Source organism: Oncorhynchus keta, chromosome 4, assembly GCF_023373465.1.
Source record: "Oncorhynchus keta strain PuntledgeMale-10-30-2019 chromosome 4, Oket_V2, whole genome shotgun sequence".
In the NCBI taxonomy this organism is placed as follows: Eukaryota; Metazoa; Chordata; class Actinopteri; order Salmoniformes; family Salmonidae; genus Oncorhynchus; species Oncorhynchus keta.
In genome coordinates this window covers 15251112-15268912 of record NC_068424.1, presented here as the reverse complement: position 1 = coordinate 15268912, position 17801 = coordinate 15251112, and the positions used below count along the sequence as shown (strand labels likewise).

Below are 17801 nucleotides of genomic sequence, written 5' to 3'. Positions count from 1 at the left end.
TCTCTCTCTCTCTCTCTCTCTCTCTCTCTCTCTCTCTCTCTCTCTCTCTCTCTCTCTCTCTCTCTCCATCCATCTCCTACCCCATGCCCTCGCTCTCCTTCTCCCACTCCCTCCCTCCCTCTCAGTCTGTCTGTCCCTCTCTCTCATCCTCTCTCCCTCCCCTCCCCTTCTCTCTCTCCCTCCCTGTCTCTCTTCCTCCCTCCGTCTCTCTCTCCCTCCATGTCTCTCCCTCCCTGTCTTTCTCCCTCCCTCTCTTTCTCTCTCCCTCCCTCTCTTTCTCACTCCCTCCCTCCCCTTCTCTCTCTCCCTCCCCTTCTCTCTCCCTCCCCCCTCTCTCTCTCCCTCCCCTCTCTCTCTCCCTCCCCCTCTCTCTCTCCCTCCCTCTCTTTCTCCCTCCCTCTCTCTCTTCCTCCCTCCCTCTCTCTCTCTCCCTCACCTTCTCTCTCTCCCTCCCTCTCTCTCTCTCTCTCCCTCACCATCTCTCGCCAGCAGAAAGGATGAAGTTTTCTATTGTACCTCGCCAGAGAAAGAAAATGTCTGTCTGCTTTATCTGTGGTAGTTAAGTCCTGTTTTAATTTCTTTACAATAGGATGAGCCTTAGAGGAAAATATTGGTTCATGCTACCATCTTGCTAAAGAAGGAACAAGAGAAGAAAGAGAGCCCTATCAGCATATGCTGAGGAAAGAGAGAGAGAGAGAGAGAGAGAGAGAGAGAGAGAGAGAGAGAGAGAGAGAGAGAGAGAGAGAGCGAGGGACAGAGAGAGAGAGAGAGAGAGAGAGAGAGAGAGAGAGAGAGAGAGAGAGAGAGAGAGAGAGAGAGAGAGAGAGAGAGAGAGAGAGAGAGAGAGAGAGAGAGAGAGAGAGAGAGAGAGAGAGAGAGAGAGAGAGAGAGAGAGAGAGAGAGAGAGAGAGAGAGAGAGAGAGAGAGAGAGAGAGAGAGAGAGAGAGAGAGAGAGAGAGAGAGAAAGGAGAGAGAGGCAGAGAGAGAGGAAGAGGTTATGAGATTTCAAACAGTCTCTGAAACAGGAGTAGAGAGAAACACTGTCTCTGAGACAGGTTATGTCATTTCAAACACTGTCTCTGAAACAGGTTACGCGTTTCAAACAGGTTATGTGGAACAGGTTATGTCATTTCAAACACTGTCTCTGAAACAGGTTACGTCGTTTCAAACACCGGCTCTGAAACAGGTTACATCGTTTCAAACACTGTCTCTGAAACAGGTTACGTCGTTTCAAACACTGTCTCTGAAACAGGTTACGTCGTTTCAAACACTGTCTCTGAAACAGGTTACGTCGTTTCAAAGACCGTCTCTGAAACAGGTTACGTCGTTTCAAAGACCGGCTCTGAAACAGGTTACGTCGTTTCAAAGACCGGCTCTGAAACAGGTTACGTCGTTTCAAAGACCGGCTCTGAAACAGGTTACGTCGTTTCAAAGACCGGCTCTGAAACAGGTAATGTCATTTCAAACACCCGGCTCTGAAACATGTCGTTTCGGCGACAGGTGTTATGTTTTTGGACTCAACGGAGCAGACTTATTGTTTAGAGTCAAGTATGACAACAGACTGTATACAGCTTATGTTAGTATGGGTATGTGGGGATGAGGGTCATAAGAGTCATGCTTGCCCGAAAAGGGAGGGGCGCAGGTGGTCCTCGGCAGCTAGTCTCCCAGGCAGAGGAGGAGAAGCCTGGTACGAGAGATGGGGTAGAGGAGGGGGTTCATGTGGAGCTAGTCTCCCAGGCAGTGGAGGAGAAGCCTGGTACGAGAGATGGGGTAGAGGAGGGGGTTCATGTGGAGCTAGTCTCCCAGGCAGTGGAGGAGATGCCCAGTACGAGAGATGGGGTAGAGGAGGGGGTTCATGTGGAGCTAGTCTCCCAGGCAGTGGAGGAGATGCCCAGTACGAGAGATGGGGTAGAGGAGGGGGTTAATGTGGAGCTAGTCTCCCAGGCAGTGGAGGAGAAGCCTGGTACGAGAGATGGGGTAGAGGAGGGGGTTCATGTGGAGCTAGTCTCCCAGGCAGTGGAGGAGAAGCCTGGTACTACTGATGGGGTGCAAGTGGTTAGTGTTGAGAGGGATGTGGTAGAGGGGAGTCAGGAGTCTGTGGCCTCAGTTGAGGAGGATCAGGAGAAGGATATGATTATGTCTGATATCTCTGTTGATATGATAGAAGCTGGCGGTGACTCAATTTACAATCTAAATTACGTACAGTTGAAGTCGTAAGTTTACATACACCTTCGCCAAATACATTTAAACACATTTTTTCACAATTGCTAACATTTAATCCTAGTAAAAAATCCCTGTCTCAGGTCAGTTAGATCTATCACTTTATTTTAATAACGTGAAATGTCAGAATAATAGTAGAGAGAATTATTTATTTCAGCTTTTATTTCTTTCATCACATTCCCAGTGGGTCAAAAGTTTACATACACTCAATTAGTATTTGGTAGCATTGCCTTTAAATTGTTTAACTTGGGTCATACGTTTCAGGTAGCCTTCCACAAGCTTCCCACAAAAAGTTGGGTGCATTTTGGCCCATTCCTCCTGACAGAGCTGGTGTAACTGAGTCAGGTTTGTAGGCCTCCTTGCTGGCCCACACATTTTCTATAGGATTGAGGTCAGGGCTTTGTGATGGACACTCCAATACCTTGACTTTGTTGTCCTTAAGCCATTTTGCCACAACTTTGGAAGTATCCTTGAGGTAATTTTTCATTTGGAAGACCCATTTGCGACCAAGCTTTGACTTCCTGACTGATGTCTTGAGATGTTGCTTCAGTATATCCACATAATTTTCCTGCCTCATGATGCCATCAATTTTTTGAAGTGCACCAGTCCCTCCCGCAGCAAAGCACCCCCACAACATGATGCTGCCACCCCCGTGCTTCACGGTTGGGATGGTGTTCTTCGGCTTGCAAGTGTCCCCCTTTTCCCTACAACAATGGTCATTATGGCCAAACAGTTCTATTTCTGTTTCATCAGACCAGAGGACATTTCTCCAAAAAGTACGATCTTTGTCCCCATGTGCAGTTGCAAACCGTAGTCTGGCCCTTTTATGGCAGTTTTGGAGCAGTGGCTTCGTCCTTGCTGAGCGGGCATTCAGGTTATGTCGATATAGGACTTGTTTTACTGTGGATATAAATACTTTTGTACCTGTTTCCTCCAGCATCTTCACAAGGTCCTTTGCTGTTGTTCTGGGATTTCATTTGCACTTTTCGCACCAATGTACATTCATCTCTAGGAGACAGAACGCGTCTCCTTCCTGAGCGGTACGACGGCTGCGTGGTCCCATTGTGTTTATACTGGCATACTATTATTTATACATATGAACGTGGTACCTTCAGGCATTTGGAAATTGCTCCAAAGGATGAACCAGACTTGTGGAGGTCTACATTTTTTTTCTGAGGTCTTGGCTGATTTATTTTTGAAGGTAGGCTTTGAAATACATCCACAGGCATGACAGGTTCCAAGGTTCCAAGCTGTTTAAAGACACAGTCAACTTAGTGTATGTAAACTTCTGACCCACTGGAATTGTGATACACTGAATTATAAGTTAAATAATCGGTCTGGAAACAATTGTTGGAAAAATGACTTGTGTCATGCACAAAGTAGATGTCCTAACCGACTTACCAAAACAATAGTTTGTTAACAAGAAATTTGTGGAGTGGTTGAAAAACGAGTTTTAATGACTCCAACATAAGTGTATGTAAACGAGTTTTAATGACTCCAACATAAGTGTATGTAAACTTCCCACTTCAACTGTAAATAACTTCCTTGACCAATCTGTTAAATTGGCAGATGTTTTTAATGTTGACAAGTTTGTGAGGTCAGCTGTGATGTTACAGAAGACGGTGGGGTTAGACCAGCTGAGTGTGAAGAAGCATTTCCGCTTGAGGAAATGTGTTACTGCTGTCACGGCAACAAAAGGTTGTGGGAAACGTGGGAAGGTTCAGAGAAAAATAAAACAATGATGATGATCATGCCTCATAAGGTGTTTTCTTTCTCTTTGTCTGGTTTCTCTGTGGTTTCTTCTGCTTTTATTTTCTCCTTTCTACATGGAGGTACTCAATATTAATGGGGGAAGGGACAGGAATAAGATGGCTTGCGTATTAGAAGTAATAAAACAGAAAAGGCTTATTGTAGTTTTCCTACAGGAGACACATAGTGATGAGGCTAAAGAGGTTGACTGGGGTAGTGGTGGGAGGGGCAGCATATACTCAGTCATAGTACTAATTTCAGTGCTGGGGTGGCAATTTTGTTTTCCTCAATCTTAGGGGTGACCGTGGTATCAACAACAGAGATTGTCAAGGGTCGGATTTTATTGGTCAAGGCAGATGTTATGTATTTATTTGAATGTTTATGCTCCTAATGAGGGTACAGAGCGTATTGCTGTATTTGATCAAATAAAGGAAACCTGAAGACAGTGTGACCAAGAGGGGTGATTGGTTTTAGGGCCTCATGTAAGGTGAAGGTAGGTCGGTGGTTTGAGTTACCCCGTTGGACGGGGATGGGGCATCGGGCAGGGATGCCCAATTTCAGGGCATTTATATTGTCTGGCAATTAAACCAATGCATTGTTTTTTAAGAGCGAGGCTTACTGGTTTCTCTGTGCCAGGGGTAATGAAGGGTCCCACGATAGCACTGTCTGAGTATGCAGATGACATGCCAGTTTTAATTACAGGGGGTGAGGATGTTGAGGTTCTCTCAAACGCTTTAAAGGTGTATGAGGGGGCCTCCTCAGCTAGAGTTAGTTGGGAAAAGAGTGAATCACTGTGGGCAGGTCAGCTTCAGATAGGGTCTGCTACACGCTTACTAGGGGGGCTTCAGTGGGGCAGAGATGGGATGAACGGCTGCTGGAATCCTGACTAGAACCAAAAAATGTGATCATATTACTCCAGTGCTAGCCTCTCTACACTGGCTTCCTGTCAAAGCAAGAGCTGATTTCAAGGTTTTACTGCTAAACTACAAAGCATTACATGGGCTTGCTCCTACCTATCTCTCTGATTTGGTCCTGCCGTACATACCTACACATACGCTACGGTCACAAGACGCAGGCCTCCTAATTGTCCCTAGAATTTCTAAGCAAACAGCTGGAGGCAGGGCTTTCTCCTATAGAGCTCCATTTTTATGGAACGTTCTGCCTACCCATGTCAGAGACGCAAACTCGGTCTCAACCTTTAAATCTTTACTGAAGACTCATCTCTTCAGTGGGTCATATGATTGAGTGTAGTCTGGCCCAGGAGTGGGAAGGTGAACGGAAAGGCTCTGGAGCAACGAACCTCCCTTGCTGTCTCTGCCTGGCCGGTTCCCCTCTTTCCACTGGGATTCTCTGCCTCTAACCCTATTACAGGGGCTGAGTCCCTGGCTTACTGGGGCTCTCTCATGCCGTCCCTGCAGGGGATGCGTCACCTGAGTGGGTTGATTCACTGTTGTGGTCATCCTGTCTGGGTTGGCGCCCCCCCCTTGGGTTGTGCCGTGGCGGAGATCTTTGTGGGCTATACTCAGCCTTGTCTCAGGATGGTAGGTTGGTGGTTGAAGATATCCCTCTAGTGGTGTGGGGGCTGTGCTTTGGCAAAGTGGCTGGGGTTATATCCTTCCTGTTTTGCCCTGTCCGAGGGTGTCCTCGGATGGGGCCACAGTGTCTCCTGACCCCTCCTGTCTCAGCCTCCAGTATTTATGCTGCAGTAGTTTGTGTCGGGGGGCTAGGGTCAGTTTGTTATATCTGGAGTACTTCTCCTGTCCTATTTGGTGTCCTGTGTGAATCTTAAGTGTGCGTTCTCTAATTCTCTCCTTCTTTCTTTCTCTCTCTCGGAGGACCTGAGCCCTAGGACCATGCCCCAGGACTACCTGACATGATGACTCCTTGCTGTCCCCAGTCCACCTGACTGTGCTGCTGCTCCAGTTTCAACTGTTCTGCCTTATTATTATTTGACCATGCTGGTCATTTATGAACATTTGAACATCTTGGCCATGTTCTGTTATAATCTCCACCCGGCACAGCCAGAAGAGGACTGGCCACCCCACATAGCCTGGTTCCTCTCTAGGTTTCTTCCTAGGTTTTGGCCTTTCTAGGGAGTTTTGTTAATAATTTTGCACGCCCAATCTTTCAGTTTTTGATTTGTTAAAAAAGTTTGAAATATCCAATAAATGTCATTCCACTTCATGATTGTGTCCCACTTGTTGTTGATTCTTCACAAAAAAATACAGTTTTATATCTTTATGTTTGAAACCTGAAATGTGGCAAAAGGTCGCAAAGTTCAAGGGGGCCGAATACTTTCGCAAGGCACTGTATATGTTTATCCATAAAAAACATATATATATCTATTTATATATAAATAAATGGTGTGACCAACAGCAATAATAATAGTAGTAGTGGACATGGGATTACCATTAACAACAACTACAACAGCAATATTAATAGTAGTAGTGGACATGGGATTACCATTAACAACAACTACAACAACAATAATAATAGTAGTAGTGGACATGGGATTACCATTAACAACAACTACAACAACAATAATAATAGTAGTAGTGGACATGGGATTACCATTAACAACAACTACAACAACAATAATAATAGTAGTAGTGGACATGGGATTACCATTAACAACAACTACAACAACAATAATAATAGTAGTAGTGGACATGGGATTACCATTAACAACAACTACAACAACAATAATAATAGTAGTAGTGGACATGGGATTACCATTAACAACAACTACAACAACAATAATAATAGTAGTAGTGGACATGGGATTACCATTAACAACATCTACAACAACAATAATAATAGTAGTAGTGGACATGGGATTACCATTAACAACAACTACAACAACAATAATAATAGTAGTAGTGGACATGGGATTACCATTAACAACAACTACAACAACAATAATAATAGTAGTAGTGGACATGGGATTACCATTAACAACAACTACAACAGCAATAATAATAGTAGTAGTGGACATGGGATTACCATTAACAACAACTACAACAGCAATAATAATAGTAGTAGTGGACATGGGATTACCATTAACAACAACTACAACAGCAATAATAATAGTAGTAGTGGACATGGGATTACCATTAACAACAACTACAACAGCAATAATAATAGTAGTAGTGGACATGGGATTACCATTAACAACAACTACAACAACAATAATAATAGTAGTAGTGGACATGGGATTACCATTAACAACAACTACAACAACAATAATAATAGTAGTAGTGGACATGGGATTACCATTAACAACAACTACAACAACAATAATAATAGTAGTAGTGGACATGGGATTACCATTAACAACAACTACAACAGCAATAATAATAGTAGTAGTGGACATGGGATTACCATTAACAACAACTACAACAGCAATAATAATAGTAGTAGTGGACATGGGATTACCATTAACAACAACTACAACAACAATAATAATAGTAGTAGTGGACATGGGATTACCATTAACAACAACTACAACAGCAATAATAATAGTAGTAGTGGACATGGGATTACCATTAACAACAACTACAACAACAATAATAATAGTAGTAGTGGACATGGGATTACCATTAACAACAACTACAACAGCAATAATAATAGTAGTAGTGGACATGGGATTACCATTAACAACAACTACAACAACAATAATAATAGTAGTAGTGGACATGGGATTACCATTAACAACAACTACAACAACAATAATAATAGTAGTAGTGGACATGGGATTACCATAACAACAACTACAACAACAATAATAATAGTAGTAGTGGACATGGGATTACCATTAACAACAACTACAACAACAATAATAATAGTAGTAGTGGACATGGGATTACCATTAACAACAACTACAACAGCAATAATAATAGTAGTAGTGGACATGGGATTACCATTAACAACTACAACAATATTAATAGTAGTAGTGGACATGGGATTACCAACAACAATAATAATAGTAGTAGTGGACATGGGATTACCATTTACCATAATAAGTAGTGGACATGGGATTACCATTACAACAACAATAATAATAGTAGTAGTGGACATGGGATTACCATTAACAACAACTACAACAGCAATAATAATAGTAGTAGTGGACATGGGATTACCATTAACAACAACTACAACAGCAATAATAATAGTAGTAGTGGACATGGGATTACCATTAACAACAACTACAACAACAATAATAATAGTAGTAGTGGACATGGGATTACCATTAACAACAACTACAACAACAATAATAATAGTAGTAGTGGACATGGGATTACATTAACAACAACTACAACAACAATAATAATAGTAGTAGTGGACATGGGATTACCATTAACAACAACTACAACAATAATAATAGTAGTAGTGGACATGGGATTACCATTAACAACAACTACAACAACAATAATAATAGTAGTAGTGGACATGGGATTACCATTAACAACAACTACAACAGCAATAATAATAGTAGTAGTGGACATGGGATTACCATTAACAACAACTACAACAGCAATAATAATAGTAGTAGTGGACATGGGATTACCATTAACAACAACTACAACAGTGGACAATAATAATAGTAGTAGTGGACATGGGATTACCATTAACAACAACTACAACAACAATAATAATAGTAGTAGTGGACATGGGATTACCATTAACAACAACTACAACAACAATAATAATAGTAGTAGTGGACATGGGATTACCATTAACAACAACTACAACAACAATAATAATAGTAGTAGTGGACATGGGATTACCATTAACAACAACTACAACACAATAATAATAGTAGTAGTGGACATGGGATTACCATTAACAACAACTACAACAACAAATAATAGTAGTAGTGGACATGGGATTACCATTAACAACAACTACAACAGCAATAATAATAGTAGTAGTGGACATGGGATTACCATTAACAACAACTACAACAACAATAATAATAGTAGTAGTGGACATGGGATTACCATTAACAACAACTACAACAACAATAATAATAGTAGTAGTGGACATGGGATTACCATTAACAACAACTACAACAACAATAATAATAGTAGTAGTGGACATGGGATTACCATTAACAACAACTACAACAACAATAATAATAGTAGTAGTGGACATGGGATTACCATTAACAACAACTACAACAACAATAATAATAGTAGTAGTGGACATGGGATTACCATTAACAACAACTACAACAACAATAATAATAGTAGTAGTGGACATGGGATTACCATTAACAACAACTACAACAACAATAATAATAGTAGTAGTGGACATGGGATTACCATTAACAACAACTACAACAACAATAATAATAGTAGTAATAGCAATAATAATAGTAGTAGTGGACATGGGATTACCATTAACAACAACTACAACAACAATAATAATAGTAGTAGTGGACATGGGATTACCATTAACAACAACTACAACAACAATAATAATAGTAGTAGTGGACATGGGATTACCATTAACAACAACTACAACAACAATAATAATAGTAGTAGTGGACATGGGATTACCATTAACAACAACTACAACAACAATAATAATAGTAGTAGTGGACATGGGATTACCATTAACAACAACTACAACAACAATAATAATAGTAGTAGTGGACATGGGATTACCATTAACAACAACTACAACAGCAATAATAATAGTAGTAGTGGACATGGGATTACCATTAACAACAACTACAACAACAATAATAATAGTAGTAGTGGACATGGGATTACCATTAACAACAACTACAACAACAATAATAATAGTAGTAGTGGACATGGGATTACCATTAACAACAACTACAACAACAATAATAATAGTAGTAGTGGACATGGGATTACCATTAACAACAACTACAACAACAATAATAATAGTAGTAGTGGACATGGGATTACCATTAACAACAACTACAACAACAATAATAATAGTAGTAGTGGACATGGGATTACCATTAACAACAACTACAACAACAATAATAATAGTAGTAGTGGACATGGGATTACCATTAACAACAACTACAACAACAATAATAATAGTAGTAGTGGACATGGGATTACCATTAACAACAACTACAACAACAATAATAATAGTAGTAGTGGACATGGGATTACCATTAACAACAACTACAACAACAATAATAATAGTAGTAGTGGACATGGGATTACCATTAACAACAACTACAACAACAATAATAATAGTAGTAGTGGACATGGGATTACCATTAACAACAACTACAACAACAATAATAATAGTAGTAGTGGACATGGGATTACCATTAACAACAACTACAACAACAATAATAATAGTAGTAGTGGACATGGGATTACCATTAACAACAACTACAACAGCAATAATAATAGTAGTAGTGGACATGGGATTACCATTAACAACAACTACAACAACAATAATAATAGTAGTAGTGGACATGGGATTACCATTAACAACAACTACAACAACAATAATAATAGTAGTAGTGGACATGGGATTACCATTAACAACAACTACAACAACAATAATAATAGTAGTAGTGGACATGGGATTACCATTAACAACAACTACAACAACAATAATAATAGTAGTAGTGGACATGGGATTACCATTAACAACAACTACAACAACAATAATAATAGTAGTAGTGGACATGGGATTACCATTAACAACAACTACAACAACAATAATAATAGTAGTAGTGGACATGGGATTACCATTAACAACAACTACAACAACAATAATAATAGTAGTAGTGGACATGGGATTACCATTAACAACAACTACAACAACAATAATAATAGTAGTAGTGGACATGGGATTACCATTAACAACAACTACAACAAGCAATAATAATAGTAGTAGTGGACATGGGATTACCATTAACAACAACTACAACAACAATAATAATAGTAGTAGTGGACATGGGATTACCATTAACAACAACTACAACAACAATAATAATAGTAGTAGTGGACATGGGATTACCATTAACAACAACTACAACAACAATAATAATAGTAGTAGTGGACATGGGATTACCATTAACAACAACTACAACAACAATAATAATAGTAGTAGTGGACATGGGATTACCATTAACAACAACTACAACAACAATAATAATAGTAGTAGTGGACATGGGATTACCATTAACAACAACTACAACAACAATAATAATAGTAGTAGTGGACATGGGATTACCATTAACAACAACTACAACAACAATAATAATAGTAGTAGTGGACATGGGATTACCATTAACAACAACTACAACAACAATAATAATAGTAGTAGTGGACATGGGATTACCATTAACAACAACTACAACAACAATAATAATAGTAGTAGTGGACATGGGATTACCATTAACAACAACTACAACAACAATAATAATAGTAGTAGTGGACATGGGATTACCATTAACAACAACTACAACAACAATAATAATAGTAGTAGTGGACATGGGATTACCATTAACAACAACTACAACAACAATAATAATAGTAGTAGTGGACATGGGATTACCATTAACAACAACTACAACAACAATAATAATAGTAGTAGTGGACATGGGATTACCATTAACAACAACTACAACAACAATAATAATAGTAGTAGTGGACATGGGATTACCATTAACAACAACTACAACAACAATAATAATAGTAGTAGTGGACATGGGATTACCATTAACAACAACTACAACAACAATAATAATAGTAGTAGTGGACATGGGATTACCATTAACAACAACTACAACAACAATAATAATAGTAGTAGTGGACATGGGATTACCATTAACAACAACTACAACAACAATAATAATAGTAGTAGTGGACATGGGATTACCATTAACAACAACTACAACAGCAATAATAATAGTAGTAGTGGACATGGGATTACCATTAACAACAACTACAACAACAATAATAATAGTAGTAGTGGACATGGGATTACCATTAACAACAACTACAACAACAATAATAATAGTAGTAGTGGACATGGGATTACCATTAACAACAACTACAACAACAATAATAATAGTAGTAGTGGACATGGGATTACCATTAACACTACAACAATATTAATAGTAGTAGTGGACATGGGATTACCATTAACAACAACAACAATAATAATAGTAGTAGTGGACATGGGATTACCATTAACAACATCTACAACAACAATAATAATAGTAGTAGTGGACATGGGATTACCATTAACAACAACTACAACAACAATAATAATAGTAGTAGTGGACATGGGATTACCATTAACAACAACTACAACAACAATAATAATAGTAGTAGTGGACATGGGATTACCATTAACAACAACTACAACAACAATAATAATAGTAGTAGTGGACATGGGATTACCATTAACAACAACTACAACAGCAATAATAATAGTAGTAGTGGACATGGGATTACCATTAACAACAACTACAACAACAATAATAATAGTAGTAGTGGACATGGGATTACCATTAACAACAACTACAACAGGACAATAATAATAGTAGTAGTGGACATGGGATTACCATTAACAACAACTACAACAGCAATAATAATAGTAGTAGTGGACATGGGATTACCATTAACAACAACTACAACAACAATAATAATAGTAGTAGTGGACATGGGATTACCATTAACAACAACTACAACAACAATAATAATAGTAGTAGTGGACATGGGATTACCATTAACAACAACTACAACAACAATAATAATAGTAGTAGTGGACATGGGATTACCATTAACAACAACTACAACAACAATAATAATAGTAGTAGTGGACATGGGATTACCATTAACAACAACAATAATAATAGTAGTAGTGGACATGGGATTACCATTAACAACAACTACAACAACAATAATAATAGTAGTAGTGGACATGGGATTACCATTAACAACAACTACAACAGCAATAATAATAGTAGTAGTGGACATGGGATTACCATTAACAACAACTACAACAACAATAATAATAGTAGTAGTGGACATGGGATTACCATTAACAACAACTACAACAACAATAATAATAGTAGTAGTGGACATGGGATTACCATTAACAACAACTACAACAGCAATAATAATAGTAGTAGTGGACATGGGATTACCATTAACAACAACTACAACAACAATAATAATAGTAGTAGTGGACATGGGATTACCATTAACAACAACTACAACAACAATAATAATAGTAGTAGTGGACATGGGATTACCATTAACAACAACTACAACAGCAATAATAATAGTAGTAGTGGACATGGGATTACCATTAACAACAACTACAACAACAATAATAATAGTAGTAGTGGACATGGGATTACCATTAACAACAACTACAACAGCAATAATAATAGTAGTAGTGGACATGGGATTACCATTAACAACAACTACAACAACAATAATAATAGTAGTAGTGGACATGGGATTACCATTAACAACAACTACAACAACAATAATAATAGTAGTAGTGGACATGGGATTACCATTAACAACAACTACAACAACAATTAATAGTAGTAGTGGACATGGGATTACCATTAACAACAACTACAACAACAATAATAATAGTAGTAGTGGACATGGGATTACCATTAACAACAACTACAACAACAATATTAATAGTAGTAGTGGACATGGGATTACCATTAACAACAACTACAACAGCAATAATAATAGTAGTAGTGGACATGGGATTACCATTAACAACAACTACAACAACAATATTAATAGTAGTAGTGGACATGGGATTACCATTAACAACAACTACAACAACAATAATAATAGTAGTAGTGGACATGGGATTACCATTAACAACAACTACAACAACAATAATAATAGTAGTAGTGGACATGGGATTACCATTAACAACATCTACAACAACAATAATAAGTAGTAGTGGACATGGGACATGGGATTACCATTAACAACAACTACAACAACAATAATAATAGTAGTAGTGGACATGGGATTACCATTAACAACAACTACAACAACAATAATAATAGTAGTAGTGGACATGGGATTACCATTAACAACAACTACAACAACAATAATAATAGTAGTAGTGGACATGGGATTACCATTAACAACAACTACAACAACAATAATAATAGTAGTAGTGGACATGGGATTACCATTAACAACAACTACAACAGCAATAATAATAGTAGTAGTGGACATGGGATTACCATTAACAACAACTACAACAACAATAATACTAGTAGTAGTGGACATGGGATTATCATTAACAACAACTACAACAACAATAATAATAGTAGTAGTGGACATGGGATTACCATTAACAACAACTACAACAGCAATAATAATAGTAGTAGTGGACATGGGATTACCATTAACAACAACTACAACAGCAATAATAATAGTAGTAATGGACATGGGATTACCATTAACAACAACTACAACAACAATATTAATAGTAGTAGTGGACATGGGATTACCATTAACAACAACAACAACTACAACAACAATAATAATAGTAGTAGTGGACATGGGATTACCATTAACAACAACTACAACAACAATAATAATAGTAGTAGTGGACATGGGATTACCATTAACAACATCTACAACAACAATAATAATAGTAGTAGTGGACATGGGATTACCATTAACAACAACTACAACAACAATAATAATAGTAGTAGTGGACATGGGATTACCATTAACAACAACTACAACAACAATAATAATAGTAGTAGTGGACATGGGATTACCATTAACAACAACTACAACAACAATAATAATAGTAGTAGTGGACATGGGATTACCATTAACAACAACTACAACAACAATATTAATGAGAACAACAATACATTAAAGCAATGGTAGTAGACCAGTGTCAACATGACTGAGAAGACACATGACCTGGTATGAAAGACAAAACAAAACAAGATGGGAAATATTATCGACATTACATTGCACTTTTCACTGGCTGTCCCTCAGGTTGTGGCAGGAGGACACATATTTGGCTGCCAAAACTGCACATTTTGGCTTTTCACCCAATAAATATTTGATTCTTTCTTAATCCTTTATAGTTTCACATTCTTTGTATTGATTTATAATTTTGGGAAAGAAATATTCTCTTAGGTCTGAGTATTGGTAACAATGTAATAGGAAATGCAACTCTTTCTCTACCTCTCCCCTCTCCTCTCTCTCTTCTCTCTCTCTCTCTCTCTCTCTCCCTCTCTCTATCCCCCTCTCTCTCTCTCTCTCTCTCTCTCTCTCTCTCTCTCTCTCTCTCTCTCTCTCCCTCTCTCTCTCCCTCTCCCTCTCTATCCCCCTCTCTCTCTCTCTCTCTCTCTCTCTCTCTCTCTCTCTCTCTCTCTCTCTCTCTCTCTCTCTCTCAATTCAATTCAAGGGCTTGGGCATGGGAAACATGTGTTAACATTGCCAAAGCAAGTGAGGTAGATAATATATAAAGTGAAATAAACAATAAAAATAAACAGTAAACATTACACATACAGAAGTTTCAAAACAATAAAGACATTACAAATGTCATATTATATATACAGTCTTTTAACAATGTACAAATAATTAAAGGACACAAGATAAAATAAATAAGCATAAATATGGGTTGTATTTACAATTGTGTTTGTTCTTCACTGGTTGCCCTTTTCTCGTGGCAACAGGTCACAAATCTTGCTGCTGTGGTGGCACACTGTGGAATTTCACCCAGTAGATATGGGAGTTTATCAAAATTGGATTTGTTTTTGAATTCTTTGTGGATCTGTGTAATCTGAGGGAAATATGTGTCTCTAATATGGTCATACATTGGGCAGGAGGTTAGGAAGTGGAGCTCAGTTTCCACCTCATTTTGTGGGCAGTGTGTACATAGCCTGTCTTCTCTTGAGAGCCAGGTCTGCCTACGGCGGCCTTTCTTAATAGCAAGGCTATGCTCACTGAGTCTGTACATAGTCAAAGCTTTCCTTAATTTTGGGTCAGTCACAGTGGTCAGGTATTCTGCCGCTGTGTACTCTCTGTGTAGGCCCAAATAGCATTCTAGTTTGCTCTGTTTTTTTGTTAATTCTTTCCAATGTGTCAAGTAATTATCTTTTTGTTTTCTCATGATTTGGTTGAGTCTAATTGTGCTGCTGTCCTGGGGCTCTGTAGGGTGTGTTTGTGTTTGTGAACAGAACCCCAGGACCAGCTTGCTTAGGGGACTCTTCTCCAGGTTCATCTCTCTGTAGGTGATGGCTTTGTTATGGAAGGTTTGGGAATCGCTTCCTTTTAGGTGGTTATAGAATTTAACGGCTCTTTTCTGGATTTTGATAATTAGTGGGTATTGTCAAAATTCTGCTCTGCATGCATTATTTGGTGTTCTACGTTGTACACGGAGGATATTTTTTGCAGACTTCTGTATGCAGTCTCAATTTGGTGTTTGTCCCATTTTGTGAAGTCTTGGTTGGTGAGCGTACCCCAGACCTCACAACCATAAAGGGCAATGGGCTCTATGACTGATTCAAGTATTTTTAGCCAAATCCTAATTGGTATGTTGAAATTTATGTTCCTTTTGATGGCATAGAATGCCCTTCTTGCCTTGTCTCTCAGATCGTTCACAGCTCTGATGTTTAGGCCAAGGTATGTATAGTTTTTTGTGTGCTCTAGGGCAACAGTGTCTAGATGGAATTTGTATTTGTGGTGTAAGTCGCTCTGGATAAGAGCGTCTGCTAAATGACTTAAATGTAAATGTAAAATGTAAATGTCCTGGTGACTGGACCTTTTTTGGAACACCATTATTTTGGTCTTACTGAGATTTACTGTCAGGGCCCAGGTCTGACAGAATCTGTGCATAAGATCTAGGTGCTGCTGTAGGCCCTCCTTGGTTGGTGACAGAAGCACCAGATCATCAGCAAACAGCAGACATTTGACTTCGGATTCTAGCAGGGTGAGGCCGGGTGCTGAAGACTGTTCTAGTGCCCGCGCCAATTCGTTGACATATATGTTGAAGAGGGTGGGGCTTAAACTGCATCTCTCTCTCTCTCTCTCTCTCTCTCTCTCTCTCTCTCTCTCTCTCTCTCTCTCTCTCTCTCTCTCTCTCTCTCTCTCTCTCTCTCTCTCTCTCTCTCTCTCTCTCTCCTCAGCATCCTTCTTTAGCAAGATGGGAGCATGAACCAATATATTCCCTTAAGGCTCATCCTATTGTAAAGAAATTAAAACAGGACTTAACTACCACAGATAAAGCAGACAGCCAAGAGAATACTTTATTTGTACATTTACCTCCCCTGGCGAGGTACAATAGAAAACAAACGCCATCCAAGAAAACCTCATCCTTTCTGCCAAGCTCTGCCTTTCATTTGCATTGTACTCTGTGTGTGTGTGTGTGTGTGTGTGTGTGTGTGTGTGTGTGTGTGTGTGTGTGTGTGTGTGTGTGTGTGTGTGTGTGTGTGTGTGTGTGTGTGTGTGTGTGTGTGTGTGTGTGTGTGTGTGTGTGTGTGTGTGTGTGTGTGTGTGAAAGGTTAGACAAAATAATCACAAAATAATCACATTAATAACATTAATAACGTACACTATGCGCGTACAAATGCACGCAACAGCGACATTCAAACGAGGCTGCAAAGAAAATGAATGGGACTGTAGCGACTGTGTTGACATCAACATCTGGGGTGTGAACTACATTTCTATTCAAGCGTTGATTGACATGGTAATGGCTCTGTAGTATTGGAGAAAAGTTTCAAAAAAGGACCCCGAAGCTGTACGTTACATTGTGATGTGTCATGACGTAACGTACAGCACCCATAAAGCTACTAATTCTGTCTT

General features: G+C 38.6%; 1 pseudogene; it reads right to left on the bottom strand.

Moving 5' to 3' along the window:
* Nucleotides 1-17801, bottom strand: part of LOC118382415 (contactin-associated protein-like 2) — a 385396-nt pseudogene that overhangs the window by 146763 nt on the left and 220832 nt on the right.